This window comes from Lolium rigidum, chromosome 7 (genome assembly GCF_022539505.1).
Source record: "Lolium rigidum isolate FL_2022 chromosome 7, APGP_CSIRO_Lrig_0.1, whole genome shotgun sequence".
Taxonomy (NCBI): Eukaryota; Viridiplantae; Streptophyta; class Magnoliopsida; order Poales; family Poaceae; genus Lolium; species Lolium rigidum.
This window is the reverse complement of record NC_061514.1, coordinates 154,859,671-154,874,660: the sequence shown is the minus strand read 5'-3', so window position 1 is coordinate 154,874,660 and position 14,990 is coordinate 154,859,671.

Below are 14,990 nucleotides of genomic sequence, written 5' to 3'. Positions count from 1 at the left end.
TGTATTTGGTCTATGATGTTTCCTTCGTCCAACTTCTTTATGCTTTGACTTACTTGAGCTTTCGTACTATTGAGTAAATACTACTCACTTGCTCAAGTTATAGTACCACTTCTTACTTCCTCGAGGTATAACTCTCGGCTTCTGGTCCGACATCCATCCGAAAGTATTGTTCAATAATCTTATGCAAATAAGATCGAACTTCCTCTCGGTTCGGACCTTCTTCATCTATCATGTTCAAAGTATTGAGTTATTGTACATCCAACTCAATCTTTGCTCTACCCCTTAGAGTTTTCTTATGGTCTTCAATTCCTTTTCTTCCAACCATTGGATTGATGGTTAGAATATTGGTCTAGGTGTGGCTTGATGGTTTATACTTCATCTAATGCCTCATGAAGAATGTTTGTGGTGTATCCACTCAATTGTGGACATCCAATGTGAATACTTCGACTAAATGTTTATAGATCTAGCTATTTGGCTGGCAAGATTTTTATTTGTTCACAACTTTTGTTACAACTAATTAAATCGTGGACTATTTGTAATACCATCTGATACCAGCTGTGGTTATTATACCAACTGTGGCTATTTGTTATCTAAAAATGGATTCTATTATAGGTTCTGATCAACTGGACGAGACATCTTCTACTTTATCTCGCAGTATTAATATTATACCAATTGTGGTCTTCTGATATCGACTATGGTCTTCTTATGTCTGTTTTGATTTTATATATCGCCTTCCTTCATTTAGGGTTTATTTTGAAAGAAAACCACCAGCTGACACTATGATTATAGTATCCTAAGTGATTTCCCATGCATTCCCTCTTCTATATTGACTATGGATCTATTTCTACTACTCCACAGTCATCATATTTCACACCTTCATGCTTCCTATGTACTAAAGTACTCCTCTGTTGAGGTAAAGCATGAGTTTTGGTTGGTACTTCCTTCTGAATATTGTGGTTGCTTCCCACAACTTTACTTCCTTTCTTCGATGGAGCTTCATCTTGTCTTCGTAATCTTCCGAAATCGTCACTTCCTCACACGTTTACCATTACCCTCTAGATCTATAGCATCAAGTAAGGACTTGATATTGCAACATGCATTTGCATATCAAAGTCAAACTTCATGTATGGATCTAGTCAAACAATGAAAATCCAATAAAATTCCAAGAAGATTCAGCTTTGTGTTTATAATACACACCATCATAAGCCTGAATATAATAGTTGAGTAAGACATCTCTAAACATCAGGCTCTGAGATGTGTAGTATATAACACCACCTAATATAGGTTTAAATCGTGATACTTAGCACGAATATAGGGAATTTTACTATTTGTCTCAACCTTTACCTTAATTGCACATTTGCAATGAGATAAACTTGAAACAAAGTGGTCTAGGATAGTTAAGGTTAACCTAATTTTCTCGGGAAGTACTACTTAACTTTCATTTTGTTGAGGACTATCTCACATGATATGTCTAGGTTGTAACATAGCTACTCTAAACACAGAACTATTGGAATATAGTTGCTATATTTCCAAGTATTTCTATCATAAGACTATGGTCATGATGTGCTTGGCACACTTCCCATATTTTTGGAACACAATTGTTGTACTATTGTTTAGCACTTGGCTTCTTATTGTACTCTTCCTAACTAATTTTGGATGTTCTAGTCCATCACATAATGATTCTCAAGTGAATCATATCTGATTACTATCTATACCATATAAGTAGACATAATTGTATTCCTATCACTCTTCCTTATTTCCCATGATTGACTCATCATGGTCTATACTACCTCATATACTCATAGATATTACTTACTATCAATTGTTTTACAAGTTTGGATAACTTACTTACCCATTACTTGCAGTTGTCTACATCTTCTAGTAAGATATTTACCTTATATAAGATAAATTATCTTCATCACTTGTTATTACTCCTTATTACAGGTCTGGATAACTCTTACTTAACTATAACATGTGTTGGTACACATCTTCCAATAGGATATCTTCCTTATGGTTGTATCCTCTCTTTGGACTACCATGTATTGTATACCAACCGTAATCTACTCATCTATTGTTTTAAGGACATAATGGTATGCTACATACTTGGGATTAACTAACTAACTATGCTTAGAAAAGATAGAATAATAAGGTTGACTCAAGTGTGTCAGGATTATTCTCAAGTGAATATCCATCTCAAGTCATAAGAATATTTGGTTTAACTAGGACAACTTCATATAGACACTACCAATCCTATAGGTCTCCTTTAAAGGGTTTTAATCCTAAGGTCAAAGCATTTGCTCTGATACCAACTGTGGTGACCCGGCATACCACTGCATGGTGTAGTATGCAAGTCTGATATAACACCAATGAAACACTCGTTCCACTAGTATTATATCGCTCGGAGTGGTACAACGAAACATATGCGGGTCCAAGGCATGTCTATAGAATTACAACACTGACTCTGCTACATAAGATCATCACAGCCTCCTACTTTACAATGAGGTAAAACTGCAAATAACTCCAGAATAACGACTCGTAGTCTAGTCTTATCACGAACTCTATTTGTAGAGTATTTAACTAGCTACTAGTGGCTATGAATAGATTCTAGCTAAATAGGAGCTAGGTTTAGGAAGCAAGTTCTTTTCTATAGCTAAACTAGATTTTCTCCTTGATGTAAGTGGTATCTGACTCTTCTGACAGGGTCCTGTCTCGTGAAGTAGTTGTTGACTCCTCGGCCTTCGAGTTGCACTGTAGATCCTCCTTCGATGCCTCCATATCTAAGCAGGGGATTTAAGAGTGGGATGAGTACGAGCGTACTCAACAAGTTCATTATAGGAAAGAGGTGTTTAATGCACTAGCTACGATATTAGACCAGAAAGTCTAATACCAATGCAGGTTTTCATAATCTTTTCTTCAAAAGGTTACTTTTATTCAGAAGAACTATGTCCGTCAGCCTTCACCGGTTTACTAGAACTTCATGGAGCTCCTTTCCGGCAGCGTTCGCAGTTCCATATCCCGGAACAGGGAGTGACAAGTCACGGTTCTTTACACTCTGCAGAGGTGTGTTGCTTTACCCATAAGAGATCTTAACCTTGGTGCCAACCGAGTCATGTTCTCGTCCACACTTCCTATGGTGTGAGGCCCGGTATAAGGTCTAGCCAATCATGTTCCTCCGCTACCTCGAACACCCACCCTTTTGTAAGATTGTCCTCCCCTATATCCATGATGAGACCGTTCCGGGCATTCATATGCCTTCCCCTATCATCATGGATAGACCGTCTCCGGACACCTTACAATCCCTCATAGACCGCAATACCGTGGGGACTTAAGGCTTCCCCACCCTACCGCTTGTTCTTCGAACGACAAGTGTCTACGGAACTGTGCCGTGGGGACTTAAGGCTTCCCCAGCCTACCGCTTGCCGCCGACGTATACAAGTGTCTACGGTAAAGCGCATCCGTTGATGAACGAGAGGTGGAAACACTTTTGACTACTCCGTCCCACTCCGGATCTTATGGTTAACACGGGTATTACGGCACAAGAATCACTGGCGACATTTGTTGTTTAATCCTAGATGGATATAAACCCGTGCAATGGAACCTCCACCATATCAACACAATCCATGGTTCCATTGCCCACCACTTAGTCATATTCATAGTTATGAAAGTAGTGGTTTTGATTTTTTGTGCAATAGTGATAACCATAATACTTTGCAAGTAATTTGATAGAAATACTCAAATGACATGAGCAAGTGATGAACTTGCCTTTCTTGACTGCAAGATTATGCAGGCAAGGTCTTCGATACGCAATAACTCCAAATTCTGAAATAGCATCATCGTCCGGTAAGGACGATGTTTAAAAGATTGGCAAGGATGCAATAATGCATAAGTATGAGATGCAATCGCTCTAAGCGTGACCTAACCCCGATGATTTAGGATTAGTGAGTTGAAATGATTTGTTTAGGGTGTGTTGCACTTTTAGAGTGATTCACAAACAAGGTTCTTATTAGGGTCTTGTTGTATTAGAATCATAAGCAAGTGGTAACATGCATAGTAACAATCATACACAACCAGGAATAGTAGCTGTATAATAAGTAAAGAGCAGTTGTCAATTTTAAGTCCTATAATACATGGTTGATGATTACTTATTTTACAATTCAAAAGAATAACTTTTGAAGAACACGTTCTTTAATGAAGAACAAGTATAATAATTATGTGGGTGGTTTTCTATGGTTGACTATGGCTGCATGTAGTTGCTGGAATAGGTATTAGATGGATCCCAACAAAGTTGGATTCATCAACACCTAGGGCTTGTAGGGTTAAGATAAGCCTAGGCATCCTAAGCAATTTATTATACATGGTTGTTGTCGTGGTTGTTTTATCTTGCTAGCGATAGTCGGCTAGGGTTTATAGGTCCTTATAAGTAGGGTTGGTGATGATTTCTTATTTTCTTCAAAAGAATAACTTTTGAAGAACATACTTCTTAAATAATAAGAAGTATAGCAATTAAGGTTGAGGTTGTCTTGTATTAGCCAATGGATTCACTCGAGTAAGGGATGTTGATTTCCTAGATAGGATGTTAATAATTATCCCACACTAATAGGGTTTAGTGTGTATGGGATATGATGTTAATATTAGCATGGTTGCTATTGGAGTTCATCACAATGATGTGATGTTAGTTAAGGTTAATTAAGATGAGATCCTTGTGATAGGAACTAGGGTTGATTAAGATGAACCCATGGGATGCTAATTAGTTGTGATAGGGTTCCCATATGTTATGTGGATTTGATCAGGCATTAAGTTGCTAAATATGAATCTATGGTTACTAATGAAGTAACATGATCACATGTTACTTAGGGTTCATGTTTGGGAATAATTTAGGGTTCATATGAAGTAGTGGAGCTATGGTTCCTAATTGAATTAGGGTTTTAGGGTTTCACATGAAATGATGAATTCATGTTTTCCTACCATATGGAACTAGGGTTTTCTAATTACCCTATAATTCTATGGTTAATAACTTCAATTTAAAGTTGAAGATATTAATAATTTGGGAATAAAAATAATATTGAATTTGGCATTTTATTATTTTAAACAATTAATAATTAGGTAATTATTAATTAGAGTTTAATTCTCTTTAATAATGATTTACTAAATTAACAAAATAAAGAAAATTAGTTTTAATGTTTTCTTTATTTATTTACTGGTTATTTTTTTAATTTGGAAAGTTTTCCTAATTATGGAATTTTAATTGAATTTAGAATTAATAAATAAGGCTTAATTATTAAGTATTAAATAGTTAAATTTTTATTAAAATAAAAATTTCATATTATATTTTTATTTGATAGAGTTTATTTTTAGGAGCATTTTGATATCTCATATATATTTTTCTGAGTTAATATGAATTAGATATGATTTTCTAAAGTTTCTGCTATTTTCAGGAAAATTGGAAATAACTATAAATGCTAAACATACCGGTTCGATTTGTACCCGCAGACGCTGACATGTGGGACCAAGGGACACGTTGGCTGCCAGTAGGATGAAGACTAAGTCAAAATCCCTGTGGGGTCCCCGCCGGACACATCAGCCTCGCCGGCGGCTTACCGCCGGCGGCAGGTGATGGTGGTGGTGACGATTTGAGGCACCAGAGGCGGCGCAAAAGGGCGCGCTCGAACCCCCATAGCATGCTGAGTGCAGTGGTGTTGGCGCCCCCACGAGATGGTCACCGGAGCTCTCTCCGGCGAGCGTCTCCGCGGCGGTTTACTCCGGCGAAGTGCAAAAGGAGTTAGGATGCATGTTAAGCAACGAATAAGGGTTCAATCGATGCGCAATCTCACCCTGGGTTGTGAGAGGTGGTCGCCAAAGGCTGTGATGGCCGGAGACGAGCTCTCCGACGAGAAATCCGGGGATCACCTGAGAAAGGGAACGCCCAAATTCTCCAAGCTGAGCACTCCACTTCTCGATTCCTTCCATCAGATCGATCCTCACACTCCTGCGCTTCTCGTGGACTACCTATGGGTCCCTAGGGTGGCTTCCTCCGACGAGCTCAAGCTCGACCCCGGCGGCGTCTGTGTGGTGGTGGCGAAAAATATGGAGGGCTAGCGAGCAATTGATTGAGAGGAGGGGCATTAGGGTCTACGGCGGAGCTCTGGGAAGCTTTATAGCTCATGGCATGGTCGGAATCGACGTCACGCCGCCGGAGACGGCGCGGATGCCACGGTGAGGTAGGTGTGTGCAATGGGCACGAATCGTAGCGCAAAATATGTCGACGGACTCGTTGTGATTTACGCAGGTTTTCGGGATGGAATTGGAGTCCGGGACTCGTCCTTATCGTCGTCGAGGACGTGGCTCGCCGGCGTGTCGGCCTCGGGACGAGAGGAAGAAGAAGCTTTTCTTCCTCACGTTTATGAACACGAAGGGTTACGTGGGCTAGGCTGCTTCGGCGGTGGATCGGGCTGCGTTGTGGGCTGCCTGCTCGGGCTCCTTCGGCTGGTAAGGTCCAGGTAAGCCACTCTCCATTCTTTTCTTTGTTTTCTTTTTCTTCTTATTTTCTGTTTTTGAATTCTGTTTTAATTCTGATTTGATTCTTTTTGTATTTTGCAGGTATTTGAATATATCAATCATATAAGGAATAGTCCAAGGTACCGTAGATACTATAGTGGTGTATAAGAATGTTAATATGGGTATTATAACATTGGTTTAATTATTATGTTTGGAACTTGAGTTTGAATACCTATATGGACATGTATTTGAATATTATCTTTGTAAATCTTCAAATTGTTCTCCAATGACAATTTTCTTATCTACTGATATATAGAATTTTATTTGGTTTTATCTTGCAAGAAACCATTCCAAAGTAATGTTTATTTATGAATTTCAAATAAGAGAGTGATTGGGATGGCATAATTTCATGTGCTAAAATATCTCTAGAGTCTTAATCTCCTATTTGAGAATGTTGTCACCTGCATTATTTTATGTGAACACTTATTTGTTCGGTCTTGTAATGAAGATAAGTGGTTGATCACCACTTATGGGTTTTAATTAGAAAATAAATCACAAGGGTTTCTTCTGTTCATTAATTGAAGCATAAGATAGTATTGAGGGTGCAATTCTGGTTGTAGGGATGAAATGCCACCATATTGCATTGGCGAGATTTACTCTTCCCAATGCATGATGAAATGGTTACTTGCTTAATATTTCATGTGCTTCTCTAGTTACTAAGGATTTGAGAAGTGGTTTTATCCTCTACCAATTAACTTCTATTATTGTCCTCAATTTATCATTTAAGTAACTACATTGATTATAATTCTTTTTATAGTTAACTTTGGTCTTATGGATGAATGGTTTCTCACCATATTAAATATGGAGTTTTACTCTAAGGTTTTCTTGTGGTTCTGAAGTGAAGGATAAGTGGAATGTAGATGTGGTAGAATTGTACTTATGATCACCAAGTGATTCACAAGTTAAGGTTGAGATCTAAGCCTAGGGTTACTTATTATTGATCTCCTTATAATTTCATGTGGCTGATGATATCTGCTGATCCTATTAGGGTTTAACTTATCCTCACATGCTTCAAGAGCATGATCATGGTTAGACATGATCAACTTGTTCTTAATATCTTTACCTCAAGTTCTTAGGGTTATTGATCATCACTCAATCTATAATGATCGAGGTTTGGCTTCCTATGCTATCTCTCATTTAATAGGTTTCCCACTCTCAAGAATAAGTGTTGTCTTGATCAATTAAATATATAGCACTTCTATTTTACTTTCTAGGATAAAACTTCTATGATTGCCTCATTAGTTTATATCCCAGGAGAATGCCTGAGATATTATGTTAGGGTTCTACTCAACAATGATGATATGATCATCAGGTTATAAAAGTAGTTCTCTCCCTCAAATCCAGATGTTTCCTCAACTAACTTGAGTGTAACACCATAGATTAAGCTCTCCCATTTAAGAACAGTTATTCTAGGGTTTCTGGTGTACTCCTAATATTTATTTAGGTAGCTAAGCTAAAGATTCAATTGTCTAACTAAATGGGTTTATCTCTCTAGGAATGGTCTTGGATAGTATCCTAGGGTTTCTCTTAAAGATGATGATTTGAATACTTGGATGCATATCCAAGGTTTAACTCAAGGTTTGTTAATGCTTCTCTAATAATTGTAATAGATCTCTCACCCCTCTGGGTCTGATTCTTAACTATTTAGAATAGAGAAGAATATATATTACTTAGTTAGAACTCCTTGTCTTGCTTCCAAGGTTAAAGTAGAATAAATACCATGAGGTTCATGGTTGGTTCATAGATTAGTTTGAGACATGGAAAAGATAAGTGAAGAATAGTTTCTCTAATCTATTGTTGCTTGATTTCCAATTGAATGGATGTTCATATGTTATGGCAAGGAATATCATGTTTTGATCTTTAATAAGGTAAAGTAGTTGATCCTTGGTTAATAAGTTCTTGTGTTGATTTTAATTTCATTTGATCTAACCCTTAGATCAAATTATCTCTACCCAAAACAATGTTTTAACAAAGTCACATTGAGGTTTATAACGCTCGACTTGATGAGCTACTTCAATTCCACCAAGGTCAAGTGAAACTTCAGTTACGGTGACAGTTTTTCTTTAAAGCGCGAAAATTCCCCAGATTTTCTATGCATGAATGCAATGCACACATCTGTTTCCTCTATTTTTGTAACCCCATTACCTGGGATATTACAAATGTCTTGAATAATTTGATACTTGGCAATTGTTGTGCTCATGTTTAAGCTCCTGCATCATATACTTTGCACCCATTAATGAAGAAACACTTAGAGCTTGCTAATTTGGTTTGCATATTTGGTTTCTCTAGAGTCTAGATAGTATCTAGTATTGAGTTTTGAACAACAAGGAAGACGGTGTAGAGTCTTATAATGTTTACAATATGTCTTTTATGTGAGTTTTGCTGCACCGTTCATCCTTGTGTTTGTTTCAAATAACCTTGCTAGCCTAAACCTTGTATCGAGAGGGAATACTTCTCGTGCATCCAAAATCCTTGAGCCAACCACTATGCCATTTGTGTCCACCATACCTACCTACTACATGGTATTTATCCGCCATTCCAAAGTAAATTGCTTGAGTGCTACCTTTAAAATTCCATCATTCACCTTTGCAATATATAGCTCATGGGACAAATAGCTTAAAAACTATTGTGGTATTGAATATGTACTTATGCACTTTATCTCTTATTAAGTTGCTTGTTGTGCGATAACCATGCTTACGGGGACGCCATCAACTATTCTTTGTTGAATATCATGTGAGTTGCTATGCATGTCCGTCTTGTCTCGAAGTAAGAGAGATCTACCACCTTAATGGTTGGAGCATACATATTGTTAGAGAAGAACATTGGGCCGCTAACTAAAGCCATGATTCATGGTGGAAGTTTCGAGTTTTGGACATATATCCTCAATCTCATATGAGAATAATAATTATTGCCACATGCTTATGCATTAAAGAGGAGTCCATTATTTGTTGTCCATGTTGTCCCGGTATGGATGTCTAAGTTGAGAATAATCAAAAGCGAGAAATCCAAAATGCGAGCTTTCTCCTTAGACCTTTGTACAGGCGGCATGGAGGTACCCCATTGTGACACTTGGTTAAAACATGTGTATTGCGATGATCCGGTAGTCCAAGCTAATTAGGACAAGGTGCGGGCACTATTAGTATACTATGCATGAGGCTTGCAACTTGTAAGATATAATTTACATAACTCATATGCTTTATTACTACCGTTGACAAAATTGTTTCTTGTTTTCAAAATAAAAGCTCTAGCACAAATATAGCAATCGATGCTTTCCTATTTGAAGGACCATTCTTTTACTTTTATGTTGAGTCAGTTCACCTATCTCTCTCCACCTCAAGAAGCAAACACTTGTGTGAACTGTGCATTGATTCCTACATACTTGCATATTGCACTTGTTATATTACTCTATGTTGACAATTATCCATGAGATATACATGTTACAAGTTGAAAGCAACCGCTGAAACTTAATCTTCCTTTGTGTTGCTTCAATACCTTTACTTTGATTTATTGCTTTATGAGTTAACTCTTATGCAAGACTTATTGATGCTTGTCTTGAAGTACTATTCATGAAAAGTCTTTGCTTTATGATTCACTTGTTTACTCATGTCATTACCATTGTTTTGATCGCTGCATTCATAACATATGTTTACAAATAGTATGATCAAGGTTATGATGGCATGTCACTTCAGAAATTATCTTTGTTATCGTTTTACCTGCTCGGGACGAGCAGAACTAAGCTTGGGGATGCTGATACGTCTCCGACGTATCGATAATTTCTTATGTTCCATGCCACATTATTGATGATATCTACATGTTTTATGCACATTATATGTCATATTTATGCGTTTTCCGGAACTAACCTATTGACGAGATGCCGAAGGGCCAGTTCCTGTTTTCTGCTGTTTTTGGTTCCAGAAATCCTAGTAAGGAAATATTCTCGGAATCGGACGAAATCAAGACCCGAGCATCCTATTTTGCCCGGAAGCATCCAGAACACCCGAGAACCGCCGGAGAGGGGGCACGAGGCCCACGGGACCATAGGCCGGCGCGGCCAGGTGTGGCCCGCGCCACCCTATGGTGCCGCCGCCTCGTTGCCCCTTCGACTCCGCCTCTTCGCCTATAAAAAGGTCCCTGACCTAAAACACGATACGAAAAAACCACGGTACGAGAAACCTTCCAGAGCCGCCGCCATCGCGAAGCCAAGATCTGGGGGACAGGAGTCTCTGTTCCGGCACGCCGCCGGGACGGGGAAGTGCCCCCGGAAGGCTCCTCCATCGACACCACCGCCATCTTCATCAACGCTGCTGTCTCCCATGAGGAGGGAGTAGTTCTCCATCGAGGCTCGGGGCTGTACCGGTAGCTATGTGGTTCATCTCTCTCCTATGTACTTCAATACAATAATCTCATGAGCTGCCTTACATGATTGAGATTCATATGATGATGCTTGTAATCTAGATGTCGTTATGCTAGTCAAGTGAATTTTACTTATGTGATCTCCAGGAGACTCCTTGTCCCACGTGTGTAAAGGTGACGAGTGTGTGCACCGTGTGGGTCTCTTAGGCTATATTTCACGAATACTTATTCAACTGTTATGAATGGCGTAGTGAAGTGCTTATTTATATCTCTTTATGATTGCAATGTGTTTTGTATCACAATTTATCTATGTGCTACTCTAGCAATGTTATTAAAGTAGTTTTATTCCTCCTACACGGTGTAATGGTGACGAGTGTGTGCATCCGTGTTAGTACTTGGTGTATGCTATGATTATGATCTCTTGTAGATTATGAAGTTAACTATTGCTATGATAGTATTGATGTGATCTATTCCTCCTACATAGTGTGAAGGTGACGAGTGTGCATACTATGTTAGTACTTGGTTTAGTCTTATTGATCTTTCATGCACTCTAAGGTTATTTAAATATGAACATTGAATTGTGGAGCTTGTTAACTCCGGCATTGAGGGTTCGTGTAATCCTACGCAATGGTGTTCATCATCCAACAAAAGAGTGTAGTGTATGCATCTATCTATTACGTTATGTGATCAAAGTTGAGAGTGTCCACTAGTGAAAGTCTAATCCCTAGGCCTTGTTCCTAAATATTGCTATCGCTGCTTGTTTACTGTTTTACTGCGTTACTACTGCTACCATATTACCACCATCAACTACACGCCAGCAAGCTATTTTATGGCGCCGTTACTACTGCTCATATTCATTCATACCACCTGTATTTCACTATCTCTTCGCCGAACTAGTGCACCTATTAGGTGTGTTGGGGACACAAGAGACTTCTTGCTTTGTGGTTGCAGGGTTGCATGAGAGGGATATCTTTGACCTCTTCCTCCCTGAGTTCGATAAACCTTGGGTGATCCACTTAAGGGAAAGTTGCTGCTGTTCTACAAACCTACTGCTCTTGGAGGCCCAACACCTGTCTACAAGAATAGAAGCTCCCGTAGACATCGGACAACCATCTAGCTACCGCTATGGACCCATAGTCCAGGGTGAACTACTCACTCATCACTCCGGAGGCGACCATGGCGGTGAAGAGTCCTCCGGGAGATGAATCCCCTCTCCGAGCAGGGTGCCGGAGGTGATCTCCAGAATCCCCGAGATGGGATTGGCGGCGTGGCGTCGATACGTCTCCGACGTATCGATAATTTCTTATGTTCCATGCTACATTATTGATGATATCTACATGTTTTATACACATTATATGTCGTATTTATGCATTTTCCGGCACTAACCTATTAATGAGATGCCGAAGAGCTAGTTGCTGTTTTCTGCTGTTTTTGGTTTCAGAAATCCTAGTAAAGAAATATTCTCGGAATTGGACGAAATCAACGCCCAGGGTCCTATTTTGCCACGAAGCTTCCAGAAGACCGAAGGAGAGTCGAAGTGGGGCCACGAGGTGGCCAGACACCAGGGCGGTGCGGCCCAGGCCCTGGCCGCGCCGACCTGTCGTATGGGCCCCTCGTGACGCCCCTTTACCTGCCCTTCCGCCTACTTAAAGCCTCCGTCGCGAAACCCCCAGTACCGAGAGCCACGATACGGAAAACCTTACTGAGACGCCGCCGCCGCCAATCCCATCTCGGGGGATTCGGAGATCACCTCCGGCACCCTGCCGGAGAGGGGATTCATCTCCCGGAGGACTCTTCACCGCCATGGTCGCCTCCGGAGTGATGAGTGAGTAGTTCACCCCGGACTATGGGTCCATAGCGGTAGCTAGATGGTTGTCTTCTCCTCATTGTGCTTCATTGTTGGATCTTGTGAGCTGCCTAACATGATCAAGATCATCTATCCGTAATACTATATGTTGTGTTTGTCGGGATCCGATGGATAGAGAATACTATGTTATGTTGATTATCAATCTATTACCTATGTGTTGTTTATGATCTTGCATGCTCTCCGTTATTAGTAGAGGCTCTGGCCAAGTTTTTGCTCTTAACTCCAAGAGGGAGTATTTATGCTCGTGTTATCACCAGAATTTGACCAAGTCAGAGGTGGGCCGTGATCAAGATGGACGTGAAGAATATATATATAGGAGAAATACGTGAATCGGCCTTTTATACCAAGTTGGGCTTAATTGCCCGTGTATCTGTAACATATTAGATCGCATCTTAGTTTAGAAGTTAGAATCTTACTCGTGCACGGTTTGGTGCACGCCCACATTAGAAAGTCCATCTGGACTATAAATATGTATCTAGGGTTTATGGAATAAACAACAACCAACGTTCAACCACAAACAAATCTCGGCGCATCGCCAACTCCTTCGTCTCGAGGGTTTCTACCGGTAAGCATCATGCTGCCTAGATCGCATCTTGCGATCTAGGCAACGCAAGCTCGCCCACGTTGTTCATGCGTTGCTCGTATCGAAGCCTTTTTGATGGCGAGCAACGTAGTTATCTTAGACATGTTAGGGTTAGCATTGTTCTTCATATTACATGCTTTCGTAGTGCAACCCTTGCATGTCTAGCCGCCCTTACACCTATCTTAGGTGTAGGGGCGGCACCCGCTTGATCATAGTTTAGTAGATCTGATCCGTTACGATTGCTCCTTGTTCTACAAGGATTAGTTTAATATCTGCAATAGTTAGGCCTTACAAAGGGTTGGAGGATCCGGCGGCGTGTAGGGTGGCGTTTGCTAGCCCTAGAAAGGATGTTCCGGGGATCAACCTCGTGTTGGTTTTTAGGCCCTGTCTAGGATCGAGCTTACGGTCACCGTGCGCGAGCGCGAGGCCCAATCGTGAGTAGGATGATCCGATTATGCGGTGAAAACCCTAAATCGTCGTAGATCTCATTAGCTTTACCTTGATCAAGCAGGACCACCATATATTCGGACACCTCGTCCGAATCATGGGTGGATCGGCTCTTTGAGTCGATTCACGGGATAACTTGAGAGCCGATCGAGGCTCGTATTTAACGTTTACGTGTGTGCCCTGCAGGAAACTAAGCGAGGCATCATCCACACCTTCCCGACCGGGTATAGGTCGGGTGGCACGCCCTTGCGGTTGGCATCGGCGCGTGCGACCGGGAGGCTTTGCGGGCCGTCGCTCTGAGGGACTGGGGCCAGCCGCAGCCCTAGTTGTTCCCGGCTCTACGGTGTTGCCCGTCTCCGCCCGCCAGGGGGTTTCGACGTCAACACATTTTGGCACGCCGGTGGGACCGCCTTCGACATCCACAACATCGCCATCTACATCCGAGATGGCGGAAGACACTCCGGTCACGTACGAGGATCCGCTCGATGAGCTCAAGAAGAAACATGACGAGATCAAGGCAACCCTCGAAGCCGAACTCATCGGCTCCTTCCACCGAACCCTCTCCCATGGCGTCGGGTGGAAGGGTTTCACACCCGAAGGCGCACTCGATGGAGTGGACCTTTCCGCCCCGTCGGAAGAACGCACCCGAGTCGCCGCGGCGGAAATCAACTACATGGTGGCTCATTCGCTGCACCGCCACTCGAGAGCCCGGTGAACACCTTGGAGCGTGTCGCTCGCGCGTCGTCAAGGAAATCATGAGTCATCGATACTCCCCGTCGGGACCGGCTCCGGGGACTTTCAAAGGAGAGATGCCACTCCAACCCCGGCCGTTCGCATGGGCAGCACCGGAACTGCCGAACTCATCGGCATACGTCGTCTACAAGATTGGTGGTGATCCTAGTGACTACCAATTCCTACCGAGGCACCCAAGGAGATCCCGCACGGATACGCGTGCGCATACGTATCGGATCGCAACGCCTGGGCACTCTCGAACCAGGCTGCAATATCGGGGGCCTCCGGAACGGCAGGAGGAACGTCGGGAGCTGATCTCGAGAAGCAATCGTGGGCGGCTAAGTACGCCACCCCGACAAACCTCCAAAGCCCAGCTCCTGCAGTTGGCTTAGAACCGGAAAAGCAAGCATGGCTGGTTAAGTATGCCACCCCGGCGAATCTTCGGGGTTCGAC